Genomic DNA, 15,069 nt, shown 5'->3' with positions numbered 1-15,069 from the left:
AAGTTACCTATGTTATACAGTGCATCCTGCAGTTACACTACAATGAAAAAGGTAAATTTAAAAAAGCACCCTACAATTTCCAAGAGAATAGGTTTCAGAAGTACTTGTGAAACTGCCTCACAATGACTGCATTAGGAATTACTTCACTGACATAACCAATTTGAGTTCCACATTCCACAAAGCCTTCCTTCTATTTACTTCTGACTTTAAATCCATCATCAAGTCTCCTTGATTTTTGCCTTGGGGAAAAAAAAAATTATCTTGAGTTGAACTTCTTTGTTTCCAAGTCCTCTCCCACCCTTCCAGATTGAGTCATCAGTATCTCTTGTTCAGTGATACATTTCCAAGTAGTTTCATCATGTCCATCCTTGTCTCACTTCAATCAGTGCAACTAGGAGCAACCCGAGCTTGAAAAATACCTAATTCCAGTTATCAGTCCTTTCCCTAACACTCTCCAATAATGTTCCACTCCTTTAGAACACGCCCAAGGCTCTTACCATGGTTCAAAACCCTCCAGAATCAGGTCACCTGCACGCAATCACATTATTTCTTGGTGACTATATACCAGTCGCACTGACCTTCTTTCAATTTCTCTTCTGTCTCGGGGCCTTGACATAAACTCTTCCCTCTGCCAAAATGTTCTTATTTCCACAAGATGGGCCCCTTCTCATCTTCAAGTTCCAGCCCAAGCATCATCTTTCCTTACAACACAACCTGAGGCTCCCTCCCCTTTTTTCTTTTATAACAACCTATTATTTTCCCTTTTAACACATATTTCAGTTTAATGCTTCCTTTACTACTTATACAATTGTGTGCATAATGTTCATCTCTCAGATCAGACCTTCAGTTTCATGATGTCAGGGACCGTATGTCTTGTTTATGTCTGGTGACAACTCAGTGACTTGCCCATAGCAAGTATGAGACACAAATAGTTGGAGATATTAACGATCAATTGCTCCGCAATCTTTCATCACCTTTACGTCTCTTAAGCACAATGGGAAAGGCTAGTTTGCCTATAAAGCAAAACATTTTTCACGGAGGCAAAAACAACCTAATTATTCCAAAGAAAATAAAATCCAGCCTGCTCTTTTTTTAATGCGGAGGCAGAGAATAAATGAGAGTTTGATTGCAAACCTACTCTGTCTCTTTCCCACCTCTCCAAAGGGTAAACTGATCTATCATTTGTCATCAAAGTGCTCTCTTCTGTCCCTCTTTTACTTACCTAAGTTTTATTATGCTGTGGTCAATACTCTACAGCAGATCCTGCAAAGGTTAACCCGCCAGTTCTGAGAGCCCACAACCCTCTTTGCATTTTTATGTCCTTCATTACAAGTAGGCTATTTTTATACCTGTTAGCTGCTAACAATCGGCAAAACCTCAAGCTTCAGAATAAAATATGACAAGGGCCAAGAGAGGTAACAGTAACATTGCCTGCACTGCAGCCAGCCTGCCATTAATTATAGCAGGAAGAGGCAGGAAGGGAGAGACAGGGGAAGGTGTGAAGAGGGAGAGGAGCCTCCTTGAGTCTTTGGGAAGACACCCTCTTGGGGCAGAGGGGCAGGTAAGGCTTGCCTGACACGCTTAGCACCAGGACCCATCTCACTCTCCAACTCTTTAACCACCAGTCTGAAATTCTTCAAGATATTAAATCTTGGAATTAGAAAAGTCTCACAGCCTAGCAGGACCTTACATTTCATAGTCCGAATAACCACCGATATGTGAATATTTCCTACAAATAATGAAACCCACCATTTTGAAACTTGATGAAATTCTTTCACAATAATGCATTTGCACATGGGAGAAAAGAGGCATCCACAAGATGCTCAACATTTTGTAGTTTAACAGCAAAAATCAGAAAACAATCTAAATGTTTATCATTAGAGGAATGTCATATAAACGTTGGTACATTTATGCTTTGGATTATTACTATACGAGTATTATTAATTTTGCTAGCTGATGTGGTGCATTTTTATTCTTTCTACATATTTTATTACATGTTTTAAAATGTACTTATTGTCTGTTTTCATAACAGAGAGGTTGTAAGTGCCATGAGGGTAGAGACCTTATTTCCAAAACAGTATGGGGCACATAAAGGGAGCATAATAAATTATGTGTTGAATGCACAAAGAATAAATGAAAACTATGTTGTCATTAAGAAAATATAGTAAATCTATACGAACTTATGGAAAGAGGATGTTTTAAATGCTCTTATTTGTTTAAAAACATACAGGGACATGTCGTACATAGGAATCTGAGGAATGCAGTTTTTAAATGCTTCCTTATCCCTGCAGCACTGAAGGGCTACTGAAAAAAGAGGAAAACAGATGCTGAGCATCAATCTACTACATTCTCTACCAGGTTAACTCATCTACCTGATGAAAAGTTAAGAGCCTTGGTTGAGGTTTTGACATTCGAAGTTTTTTATCAACCTGAATAAATAACATAGTCTTCTTTCATAACTTTGACCTGCCTGTCAGCAAGCTATCTATTATCTCATGATGATACGATCGTGTCTTTTCGAATCAAGTAGATAAACCCAGCAGCTGTGGAGCCTCCCTCTAAACAGGGAGACATCTTCATTGCTGTGCACCTAGTGATCTGCACCAAGCACACTAAGCTGGTTGAATCATAGAAGACGATAGAGTGGAATGGGTATCAGTATAGGTTTGACATTCTGATGGTATTGAGTTGAAACCACTTCCTGTAGCTACAGAACCTTTGCTGGGCAAGTCACTTATTCCTCTGAGGTTCAGTGTCACCGTCTTCCAGAAAAGACATAATACCCGAAACTGACACCAGATCATTTTAAGGATTGACTGTCTCCATGAGGAAGGTAGGACAGGGCCTGGCACATGAAAAATGTTCAATAAGTGGTAGTTACATGGTTTTAGATGATGCCCTGATAAGGAACTTTATGCTGTGAGGTTCTATTTCACATTATTACATTTCGAGTCACTGACTGAACCAGCATGGCACCTCAATGATGGCGTATACTTCACAAAGAAGGGTCCAACATGAGTAAGAGTAGGTAAAGCGATTCCAGACTTACTTTCATTTCTGAAAAGTAATTTGAAGCATGTCGTCTCAGATAGAACATTTTGTCAGCCAGGAGCAGTGGCTCACGCCTGTAGTCCTAGCACTTTGGGAGGCCGAGGCGCGTGGATCAACTGAGGTCAGGAGTTTGGGACCAGGCTGGCTAACATGGAGAAACCCTGTCTCTACTAAATACACAAAATTAGCCGGGCCTGGTGGCGCATGCCTGTAATCCCAGCTACTTGGGAGGCTGAGACAGAAAAATCACTTGAACCTGGGAGACGGAGGTTGTGATGAGCTGAGATCGCACCATTGCACTCCAGCCTGGGCAACAAGAGCGAAACTCCGTCTCAAAAAACAAACGAAAAAGAGAGTACATTTTGTCCCTCCCATAATCAGCTCCTTTTCATCCCAGAACTTAGTATACACTGAAGCTACCAAGAGCAAATGAGGCCTTTAGTAACGCCATCCAATGAACAAAAAGAAGATGCATCGTAACATGCAAGAGGTATGCCAGCAGGAGGCAAATCTAATTTCCCTGAGTTCAATCCTCTGTACTTGTTTTATTTACTTATTATATGGTGTTTCTATGTTTTAAGCATGCATCTCTATGACATACATATTTAAGTTATATACATATACTATGTACTAAGATAGTATGTATACTATAAACTTTAAAAAGAGACATTATTTTTGATGACAAAAATCATCATACAGAGAAATTCTGGTATTTTCTTTTCCACCTGATGGGGTGTCTTGTTTCCATCCCGGACAACAGCATCTCTGCCCTGAAGAGCACTGTTTTAGGGAATCCTCTCTGAGGACTTTCTATCCTGTGGATAGACAGCTGTCTTCTTTTCCTACTCTCCTTCAATCAAGGGATTATGGGCAGAAAAGGCAACGGGTTAAGACAAGATGTCAAATCTGCCGTCACCTATGTCTTATGTGGCTTGGGTTAAGCATTTTTAAATTAGTTGTCAACCTTTAACAATCAGAATATTTCTCCTATCTAAATAATTAGAAAGTCCAGAGACACTCGGTCCCTGTGTCCACTAACATTTCACTCAGCCTAAATAGCAGTCATAGAATATCCTTTAATACAGTCTCTAACAAACCTACTGTGAAACTGCTCTAATTCTATAGGTGTTTGATCTTACAACTCTTCATAGACTGAGGGGTCCCAGGGTCACAGGAGAAGAGGAGGAACATGTAGAGAGATTTCGTGACAGCTAGACTCCATGTCTGCTGGGGAAGCTAGGAGCACGGCTGAGCAAAGCAGTGTAAAAGCCACCCCAGCGTTTTTACCCCCTGTGGTCTCAGTTGATGTTACTCTATCTCCAGAACCCAGAATAAAATATTCCTTAAATAGTCTTGCTCTGGTGTTTGTGCTTGTCTAACTAAGAGTATAGTCATTTGTCATGACAACATCATGTAGTACTCTGGGGCCACACTGTAGTCCTAGAAAAAAGGAAATTTTTGTGCTCCTGTATGCATTGATTAAATAATCTCCCAAATCTTGAATCAAGTGCAAAAAAGTTAATAATAGCCCTAAAATGTTTTTAGCAATGACTTTATGTGTAAAGTCTCATATTGCCTATATGCTCACAGGCCATTTTTCAGTTCTGATACACCTACAAGAGTTAGAGGGGGGATGACAGCCACCCAGACTGAGAAATAGAGACTACATGGTCCCACTGTATAATAAGGCAAGGTCATAAAGGAAACAAACCATGACAAATTGTTATTTAAATTTTTGATATTTGGTTAATTGAGAATTTTTACATTAATTTTGATTTTTAAAAGTATGATTTAATTCCTGAGATTTTTAGTGTCCCCTGAAATTTTGTTTGTAAGCAAGCACCTTATTGCCACTCCCTCACCTTGCCCTGGTACCAAGCCCCCTCATGCTACGAGGCCCAGTGCTGAGTTTGTTTTATTTTATCTCACTCAAGGAAAATCTACAGCTTTATCCCCACATGTGGGCCCGTGTAGCCCTCTGGGGATGCCAATGGACCTTCAGTGGCCTCTCAGAGCTGTAGGTCCAAAAAGGCATTCCAGCATGACGTGATTGCCTCACATTGTATGGAACCTTGGAATTATGTCCAATCTCTGAGAATAGAATTGGGTTTCCTCATTTACCTACGCTCCCAGCAGAAACATGGCAACCTTACAAGTGTGGCAGATGTTTCTCAAGCTACCCATTTTAGCTACAAGGACATTTTTTAAAAAAAGTTTTTACCATATTTTCTCACTTTTCTAGGATCCTGTGATAAACCTCAAGTGATTCATCGTTATTTGCCCGCAGTGACTACTTTTCTACTTTTAAAAAGTCTAAAGCCAAATTTTGAAAGTGTCCTGGATAGTAAATATTCAAGGCTTCACTTCTTCCATGGTAAAAGGATGCTAAAACTTCTTTTCTTCTACATGATTAAACCCTTGCAAAGGTCAGAGGAGAAATAAATTTAGTTCAGGCAGTAAAATGGAAAGATCCCATCATAGAGTTACAGCAGAGACCGATTAGAAAGTTCTGCTGGTGGTAAGACTGCTCTATTGATCCAAAAAGAGAGAAGTCACAGGTGGCAGCGAATTGACAATATGCTGAGGGCACAAAATATCCATGTTGTCAAAATCTCACTATTGCTAATCTTGGTATTGCTTCCTATTGACTTGCAAGAAAAATGAGTTCAACTCAGCCTATTGCTGTTTTTGTTCTTTTTTCTTTATATGAAAAAAGACAGGCTATAAGTAAACCCTACAAGCATAGAAATTATTCTGTATTTACTTCTGTCTACTTTAGGGAATGGCAAGGAAAGAGAAGGGTCCTGGGGCTTGTAATCCTAGATGATGATGTGGGGGTAAAAAGAAGGAAATTAGCCTCCTTGTGTACCTCATGCCCTCCCACAACATCCCCTTCACTGACCCTACCTCTAATATATCCAATAGTTTCTCTTCTATGTACGGGAACTGATCATGGAAAAGGTCTAAAGAAAGGAAACGTTAAATTTCTCTCAGGCAATTTTTCATTCACTAAAGTAGGGGCCAGCAAACATTTTTTTTCTGTAAAGGGCCAGAAAGTAAATGTGTTTGGCTTTGTGACCCATGCCCTCTTTGTAACTATGCAACTTTGCCATTGTAGGGCTCAAAAGCAGCCACAGAGAATACGCAAACAAATGGGTGTGGTGATGTGCTTTTTTCAAACAAAGCCAAAAAGAGTAACTTTATTTACAAAAACAGGCTGTGGGCCACAATTTGCCTTCCCCTGCTCTAAAGGGTAACCGGCATTATGTTTTCCAAGACTCTTGAACATACAAACAAACAAGCAAACAAGCACCCCACTTGCAGAAAAAGAGAAATATATAGTTTTTAGCAGACAGCAAGAAGGCTTAGTTCTCTGAGAGACCAAAAGGCATTTTTGAGCTTTGGAATTTAGTGCCTATGCTTTACTTATGCCTGTGGTCAGAATGCAGATCTCACCCTTGGACTGCCATGCGACTTCATGTGAATGGAAAATTCTAAGAGAAGTCATTATACGAAAAAGACACATGCACACACATGCTTCTAGCAGCACAGTTCGCAACTGCAAAGATACAGAACTGACTTAAGTGCCCATCAACCAATGAGTAGATAAAGAAAATATGGTATATATACATCGTGGAATATTCTCAGCCATAGAAAGGAATGACATCACGTCTTTTGCAGCAACTTGAATGGAGACAGAGACCACTATTCAAAATGAAGTAACTCAGGAACGGAACACCAAATATCACATGGTTTCACGTACAAGTGGGAGCTAAGATATGAGGATGCAGAAGCATAAGCATAAGCATAATCCAATGGACTTTGGGGACTCATGGGGCACACGGAGGGCTGAAAAGGGTATCAGGGATAACAGACAATATATTGAGTACAGTGTACACTGCTTGGGTGATGGGTGCACTAAAATCTCAGAAATCACCACTAAGGAACTTATCCATGTTCAACCAAAAAACACCTGTATTCCAAAACTACTGAAATAAAAATAAAAATTATAAAAATAAAGAAAATATAAGACAAGTGACATTTTCTGCTAAGGAGGAAAAAGCAAATTTTTTTACATTGGATTTTTCATCCTTCTTTCTTTTCAGCATAAGCTTTAAGTCAGAAATTGCCATAAGTCAAGTTTATTTATCAGAATGTTGGTGCTCTGCCTGGGAATGAGCTATCTGGAGAGTATGGCCAACGCATGAGATTATCCACTGCACCTGCTGCAAAGTTTGCCTGAGCCACTGCTGCATTTAGCAAGCTAACTTTAGACTGTACGCAAGGGGAGAACACAAATCCATCATGTTCTCTGGGACGTGCCCCTTGGATCATGATGTATTTACAGAAATAGCTCCCAAGGACTGCTGTCCTTGGTGAACAAAAAGTCACACTCTCTTTCTCTCTGTCTCTCTCTCTCACACACACATACACACACACATCTCTTTTATTCTTAAATTGAGATACCCTAAGGAAACAGTTTTAATATTTTTGGATCAAGCACTGCTTCATGTATTAGATAAAGCTATATTTTATATAAGTGAAAAACAAACATACATATACATTTATAATTTCTGAAGGCTTAAATTCATGGTTTCCCTTCACCACCCTGGCCTACCTATAGATTCTAGCATATGAAGCTCCTGCCTCACAGATGTTATGATTTTGACTAGCATCAGGTAAGACCAGACAAAGTTCTAAACTAATGCACTTTTTCCCATAAACTGTAGGACCCCTCCAGATAGGAAGGCTACAAAACAATATTTTTTTCCACCCTGGAAAGATCATGGAATCTAAGATCTATATGCCATGGCGTTTTGGGGCAGGTCGGATCCCAGTTCAAACCCCTCACCCTTGATAGTCTCCAAGAACATCCTGGAAATAGAACCACCTTTTTAAAAAAAATGACCATCAACTAATTCTTCCTAGGATTATAATAAGAGTAATGGTTTACTATTGTGGAATAACTTACGGGTCAAGATAATCTCCTTCCTTGCAAAACACCTCTATTAGAAACTCCTTATTTTATTTAAGCCATTTTATCAATTCCAGTGTTGGAAGAGATATCTTTAACTTTTTTTTGCCATTTGTATCTTGCCTGAGTTTGGTTGATGTTACAATGTTCAATGTCTATTTTTTGATAATAAGGACTGTATAAAGAAAGGAGTCTAGGCATGGTGTCTTCCACCATCTATGGGACCGTGGACCACAAACAACAATAGAGTGCCAGGCACTTTATGTTCTTTCACTGCATATTGTGGCTTAGCCTTTGTCATAGTCTTATCCAGCAGACACTCTCAGTGTCCCTACTGAACAGATGAGGAGACCAAAGCAGAGAGATAGGAAGTAACTTTCTTTGCACCACATGGCTAGTAAATGGAAAGCTGAAGAGTCAAACCCAGATCCTCTGGTTCTAGAGTCTTAAGTCTTATCTATACAAAACATATCATATACCTCTGAAGTTGCCATCCTATTCTGGATACCATAAATTACTAAGTGACTATGGTAGTATCACTTAATTGTTTTGACTTCAGCTATAAAATTAGAAGTGGGGACGAGACAACCTTAAAGATACCTATGAGCTAATTTATTTTATAATGTATAATATTTTAATTATCTTTCATAATACTATTGCTTAAACATAGGTTGCTTTTTATGTCGTGAATTTAAATACTTTACAAGTAAAAGAAACAAAAAGCCTATCTTAAAAATGATATGGAACCAAAAAAGAGCCTGAATAGCCAAGGAAGGCCTAAGCAAAAGGAACAAAGTTAGAGGCATCATGCTACCTGACTTCAAATATACTGCAGAGCTGTGGTAACCAAAACAGCATGGTACTAGTAGAAAAACAGACATATAGACCAATGGAACAGAATAGAGAGTCAAACAATAAGACCACACTTTATGAGCATCTAATCTTCAACAAAGCTGACAAAAACAAGCAAAGGGAGAAGAACCCCTATTCAATAAATGGTGCTTGGGATAACTGGCTAGCCATATGCAGAAGATTGAAACTGGATCCCTTCCTTACACCATATACAATAATCAACTTAAGATGGATTAAAGACTTAAATGTAAAACCCAAAGTTATTAAAATGCTGAAAGACAACCTAGGCACTACATCCTGGATACAGGCACAGGCAAATTTTTCATGATGAAGATGCCAAAAGGAATTGCAACAAAAGCAAAAATTGACGAATGAAATCTAATTAAACTTAAGAGTCTCCACACAGCACAACAATCAACAGAATAAATAGAAAACCTACCTAATGGGAAAAACTTTTGCACACTATGCAACTCACAAAGGTCTAATATCAAGCATTTACAAGGAACCTAAATTTACAAGAGAAAAACAAACAATTCCATTTAAAGGTGGGCAAAGAACATGCAAAGGAACTGATATGGTTTGGCTGTGTCCCCAACCAAATCTCAAATTGTACCTCCCAGAATTCCCACATGTTGTGGGAGGGACCCAGGAAGAGGTAGTTGAAACACAGGGGCCAGACTTTCTCATGCGATTCTCATTATAGTGAATAAGTCTCACGAGATCTGATGGGTTTATCAGGGGTTTCCGCTTTTGCTTCCTCTTCATATTTCTCTTGCTGCTGCCATGTAAGAAGCACATTTTGCCTCTTGCCATGATTCAAAGGCCTCCCTAGGAATGCGGAATTGCAATTCCAATTAAACATCTCAGTCTCAGGTATGTCTTTGTCAGCAGTGTGAAAAAAAGACTAATATAGAAACTTTTCAAAAGAAGACATACATGCAGCCAATATGTATATGAAAAAATAAAAAGCTCAATATCACCGATAATTAGAAAAATGCAAATCAAAACCACAATGAGATACCATCTCACACCAGTCAGAATGGCTACTATTAAAAACTCAAAGCATAACAGATGCTGGCAAGGTTGCAGAGAAAAGGGAACACTTATACACTGTTGGTGACTTACACACTGTTGGTGGGAGTATAAATTAGTTCAATCATTGTGTAAAGCAGTATGGCTCAAACAGCTAAAAATAGAACTATCATTTGATCCAAAAATCCCATTATTGAATATATATGCCCAGAGGAATATAAATCATTCTACCATAAAGAAACTTGCACACAAATATTCACTGCAGAACTGTTCACAATAACAAATACATGGAATCAATCTAAATGTCCATCAATGCCAAATTGGATAAAGGAAATGTGATACATAGACACCCTAGAATACTATGTAGCCATAAAAAAGAAGGGGATCATGTCATTGCAGGAATAGGGATGGAGCTGGAGGCCATTATCCTTAGCAAACTAATGTAAGGACAGAAAACCAAAAACTGCATGCTCTCACTTACAAGTGGGGGCTAAATGATGAGAACTCATGAACACAAAGAAGTGAGCAACAGACACTGGGGTAGAGGGTTGGGGGAGAAAAAGGAATGGAAAAAATATCAAGTACTAAGCTTTATAAGTGGATGATAAATAATTTGTATAACAAACCCCTATGACACAAATTTAACTGTATAACAAACCTGCACATGTACCCCTGAAGCTTAAAAGGTTTTTTGTTTGTTTGTTTTTAAGACAGCCTAAAAGACTGAACTCTAATCTGAACCTTTAAATTTGCCTTGATCAAATTTTGTAGATGGAAATTCTATTATATGCCATTTGGTTTTGTCAGTTTACTTGGTGGTGGTTATATCTACCAGTAGGCTTAAACTTTTATTAAAAAACAGTTTCATTGTTGCAGAAGTTTATATTGATTGCTGTCCCTAGAGCTGGCTTTGATGGGGCTGGAAAAGGAAAAGTGAAGAAGGGATCACAGTGCAGGGTGCTTTGCTTGTGTCCAGGAAGGGAAATTGGAGCTTTGCCTCAGGCTGGTTTCTGACAAATTATACTACTGGAAAGTCTTGGATCTGGCCAGTCAGAATTATCAAGCACAGAGGCCAATCTGTTTGCTAATGAGTTTTATGTTCCAGGTATCCCTTTTGCTGGAAAAAATTAAACAGTTTTCTTTTCTGGATAATTAGGGTGGAACTGATGCCTTCAGAGCGAGGAAACAACTTTGAAATATTATGTAACCAGGAAAAAAAAATAACAAGCGATAAAGAGATTTTAAGAGAAGCCTCGGAATGAGAATAGTGTCAATTCCACAAACTCAACAACAGGAAGGCTTAAGATGAAACGTGACACAGTGGGAACTATCACTTATTAAGTGATTAATGGCAAGCACTCAATTCTTATTATTTAATTAGTTCTGCACAATGAATCAGTGAGATTTGATAACCCCATCTTACATATGAGGAAGTGGAATTTGAGAGAGTTCAATGACTGTCTGAAAGTTGCACATATAGGGACAGAGATGGATCTAGAGCATAACTACAATTTTCAATATCATTTTAAGGATGGGGCCAGTGGCTCACAGCTGTATTCTCAACACTGTGGAAGGCTGAGGTGGGAAGATTTCTTGAGCGCAGGAGCTCGAGACCAGCCTGGGCAGCATAGTCCCTTCTCTACAAAATATTTAAACATTAGCTGGGTATGGTGATGTGTGCCTATAATTCCAGCTATTTGGGAGGCTAAGGCAGGAGGTTGGCTCAAATCCAGGAGTTTGAGGCTACAGTGAGCTACGATCAGGCCACTGCACCCAGGATGAGTGAAAGAATGAGACTCTATAAATTTTTTTTTAAGTCAAAACCATTCTAAAATGTCAAATCAAAAGAGACATGGTACAAAGTATTTCATGAAAAAAATGTTTTTGTACTTTATATTTCATATTAGATTGCTCAAGTGCAGGACATTTTTTACTTTACTGGTTACCCTCCCATTTTTTAACTTTACTGTTGGGTCCAAAGGGTACTCTGACTCCATGTTACAATGTATTTGTAGCATTATTCCAATAAAAATGATTTTTTTTAAGAAAAGCTTTTTTGGTGTAAGCCATATTTAGTCAATTTAATGTCTTGATTAATAGCCTATCCGGCACTATGAAATAGGCACTTTTTTCCAGTTTTAAAAATTTTGTTACAATTTTTTTCACCAAAATCAAGTTTTTTAATGTAAATATCATGGAAGATTTTATTGACATTTGTCTACATCAAACACTACATTCAGTTATCTTTTAACTCTAATATTTCTATCAAGTACAATTTTTCTTTTTTCATGTCATAAGTTTATTCACACACATATCTAGTATGCCATGTGAGCTTGATCCAATTTCCAGAGACTGTACCTCTTAAAATGCTCTTCATATCTGTTAAATGGATGAACTGAAACATCCTTATTTTTTAAGCAATGTCAAAATTTTGCAGATCTAAATATCTATACCATGTAGTCTCGGTCAACTTTACTTCTTGATTATATCTATCATTAATAGTCATTATTTATTAGAGACCTTCCTGAGAATTTGCTCTTAGGTACTAACTGATTCATGAGAAAATCGCAAGCAATTACCCTCAGATATCCCAGGATATCTCCATTGTCAAGAATTAATCCATTGTATCACTTATGGATTTCTGTATCTTTTATTTTCTGTATACTTCTTATTTCACTACACTTGTTCATTTGGTGATTTGTGAAGCAAAAATAAATTATGGGGCCCAAATGGAAAGATCACTTTATTCTCATTGAGAATATATAACATACCATTATAATCAATATAATATATTAATATTATAATTAACAATATATTATTACATTATAATAATAAATTATCTTAATGAAGGAGAGGGAAAAGATATTTATTTGCCTGGCAAATTTTTCATAAGGCTATGAGCTCAAATACCAATATATTTGGTTTAAGCAGCCAACTGACAACCTAAAGTAGAAATCAGATATCTTACATTTCAGGCCCATGTAACCATATTCATTTTTCTGGCAGAAAACAGAATGAAGATCAATTGCATTTAAGTGGTTAGCTTTTCAAAAGACATGCAAACCCATTCTCCTTAATTTAGTAATTAGGAAACAACATTTCTTAGATTTCTTCCTATTCATCACTAATACTATCCACTGATTTCACTGTGGGACCTCTCCCTGCCTCCCAACGCAAAGACAGAGCATGACTACTGAGTGTATAAACTTTAGAATCAGGTTGACTCATTGTACTAAAGAAGTAAAGAAACCCCACTAATTAAAATGGATGAAGGCTGAAGCTGGAATTCAGAGACTGATGCACAGCCATTGTTTCTATTGCCTTCAGTGGTAAAGTATAAAGGGTATTAGGCAAGACTGAAAAGTCTTGGCTTCTAGTTCTCCTTTGCTGCTCTATTGCTGTCATTATTGGGTTGCTCAGTTCTCGCCACTCATCTAATTCACTGAATGATGGTGGTGACTGGGTGTGTTGAAATAGCACTTTCTAATATGCTCTCTGCTTCTCATTCCAGCTGCAGAGTTTGACAAAGAATTCACTTCTTCATTCACTTACTTGCTTAACACTTACTTGACATCTACTCCATTCCCAGGCACTGTTATAGCTGCTGGGGAAAAAAGCAGTGAACAAAATTGAGAAAATTCTCTACCTCATTACATGCTAGTAGTAGATTGGCCAGTACTCTGAGCTTGGTTAACATGTCCAAACTGTTGTGGTTTCAAACCTTATTCTCTATGTCTCTGGTAACATTTCAGCGCTTCCTGGTCAATACTTTTCGTGCTAAGCACTTTTGAATGCATTGTCTAATTGAAATCTGAAACAACTCTTATGTGGGTATTATTATTAGTCTCAATTTACCCAAAAAAGGAAAGGAATGCTTAAAGCAAAGTGATGATCTCAGGAACTGGGAAGCGATACCATAGAATTTGAACTTTGGAATATCTTATGCCTATTACTTTGATATTAATTAAAACATAATTATTCCAAGACATTAATAAAAATGTGGTATATATTCCCTTTCGGCATATATAATTTCTATATTTTCCAGAGAAAATGCTCATGCTAACAATTTAATTTCTCTGTAGAGAATCTGTCATGTCTTTCTAGTAGTTTTAAAGATATGCTCAGTGTTCCTTGATGATCTGAAGTTTTACCACAAAAATAATATCTAAAAGTGGGGACTTATTTTTAGTCTTGCCTCTTTGGGACTTGAAGTTCACTTTCAATCTTATGATTCCTGACTTTAATTCTGGAAAAATTATCTCTTCAAATGTTACTTTCACTTTATACTTTGCAATGAAATTACACTTTCTTCTCTAACATATGCATATATTAAGGCTTCCAAACTCTCCTCTGGATTTGTCAGCCTTTTTTTTTTTTTTTTTTTTTTACAATCAATCTAAACAACATTCTAGAAGAATTCACCAGAAATTTCACTAGACTTGCTTGAGCAAAAGACACGTCTTAAAATTTTAACCTGAAAATAGGCACAGAGACCAATGGAAAAGAATACAGAACCCAGAATAAAACCCAAATACTTACAGCCACCTGATCTTTGACAAAGCAAACAAAATCATCAAGTGGAGACAGGACACCCTATTCAACAAATGACACTGGGATAATTGGGTAGCCACATGTAGAAGAATGAAACTGGATCTTCATCTCACCTCCTATAAAAATCAACTCAAGATGGATCAAGGACTTAAATCTAAAGAAGATAACATGAGAAAAACCCTTCTTGGCATTGGCTTAGGCAAAGACTTCATTACCAAGAACCCAAAAGCAAATGCAACAAAAACAATGTTAAATAGGAACTTAATTAAACTAAAAAGTTTCTGCACAGCAAAAGAAACAATCAGCAGAGTAAACAGATCACCAACAGAGTGGTGAAAAATCTTCACAATCTATACATTGTGAAGACTAATATTCAGAGCTACAGGGTACCCAAACATATTAGCAAGAAAAAAGCAAACAACTTCATCAAAAAATGGACTAAGGACATGAATATACAATTCTCAAAAGAAGACATACAAATGGCCAAGAAACATATGAGAAAATGCTCAACATCACTAATGATCAGGGAAATGCAAATCAAAACCACGATGATATATCACCTTACTCCTGCAAGAATGGCCATAATAAAAAAATAATAGATGTTGGCA

At 37.6% G+C, this 15,069-nt stretch overlaps 1 protein-coding gene across 3 annotated transcripts in view; it reads right to left on the bottom strand.

The window, feature by feature from the left end:
- Positions 1-15,069, bottom strand: part of SGCD (sarcoglycan delta) — a 649,492-nt gene that overhangs the window by 499,678 nt on the left and 134,745 nt on the right. The window contains exon 1 of one of the 3 annotated variants that reach the window (XM_032263794.1): positions 1,223-1,292. The exons of 1 other annotated variant lie outside the window; for it this stretch is intronic. The gene's annotated coding sequence lies outside the window, so the exon portion shown is untranslated. Of the gene's footprint in view, positions 1-1,222; positions 1,293-15,069 lie in introns of those variants that run through there. One more of the 3 variants, XM_032263791.1, reaches the window with a different exon arrangement.

Source organism: Sapajus apella, unplaced genomic scaffold, assembly GCF_009761245.1.
Source record: "Sapajus apella isolate SASKATOON/1434 unplaced genomic scaffold, GSC_monkey_1.0 scaffold138, whole genome shotgun sequence".
Classification (NCBI taxonomy): Eukaryota; Metazoa; Chordata; class Mammalia; order Primates; family Cebidae; genus Sapajus; species Sapajus apella.
The sequence above is the reverse complement of the archived record's forward strand: the minus strand, read 5'-3'. Positions and strand labels throughout refer to the sequence as shown.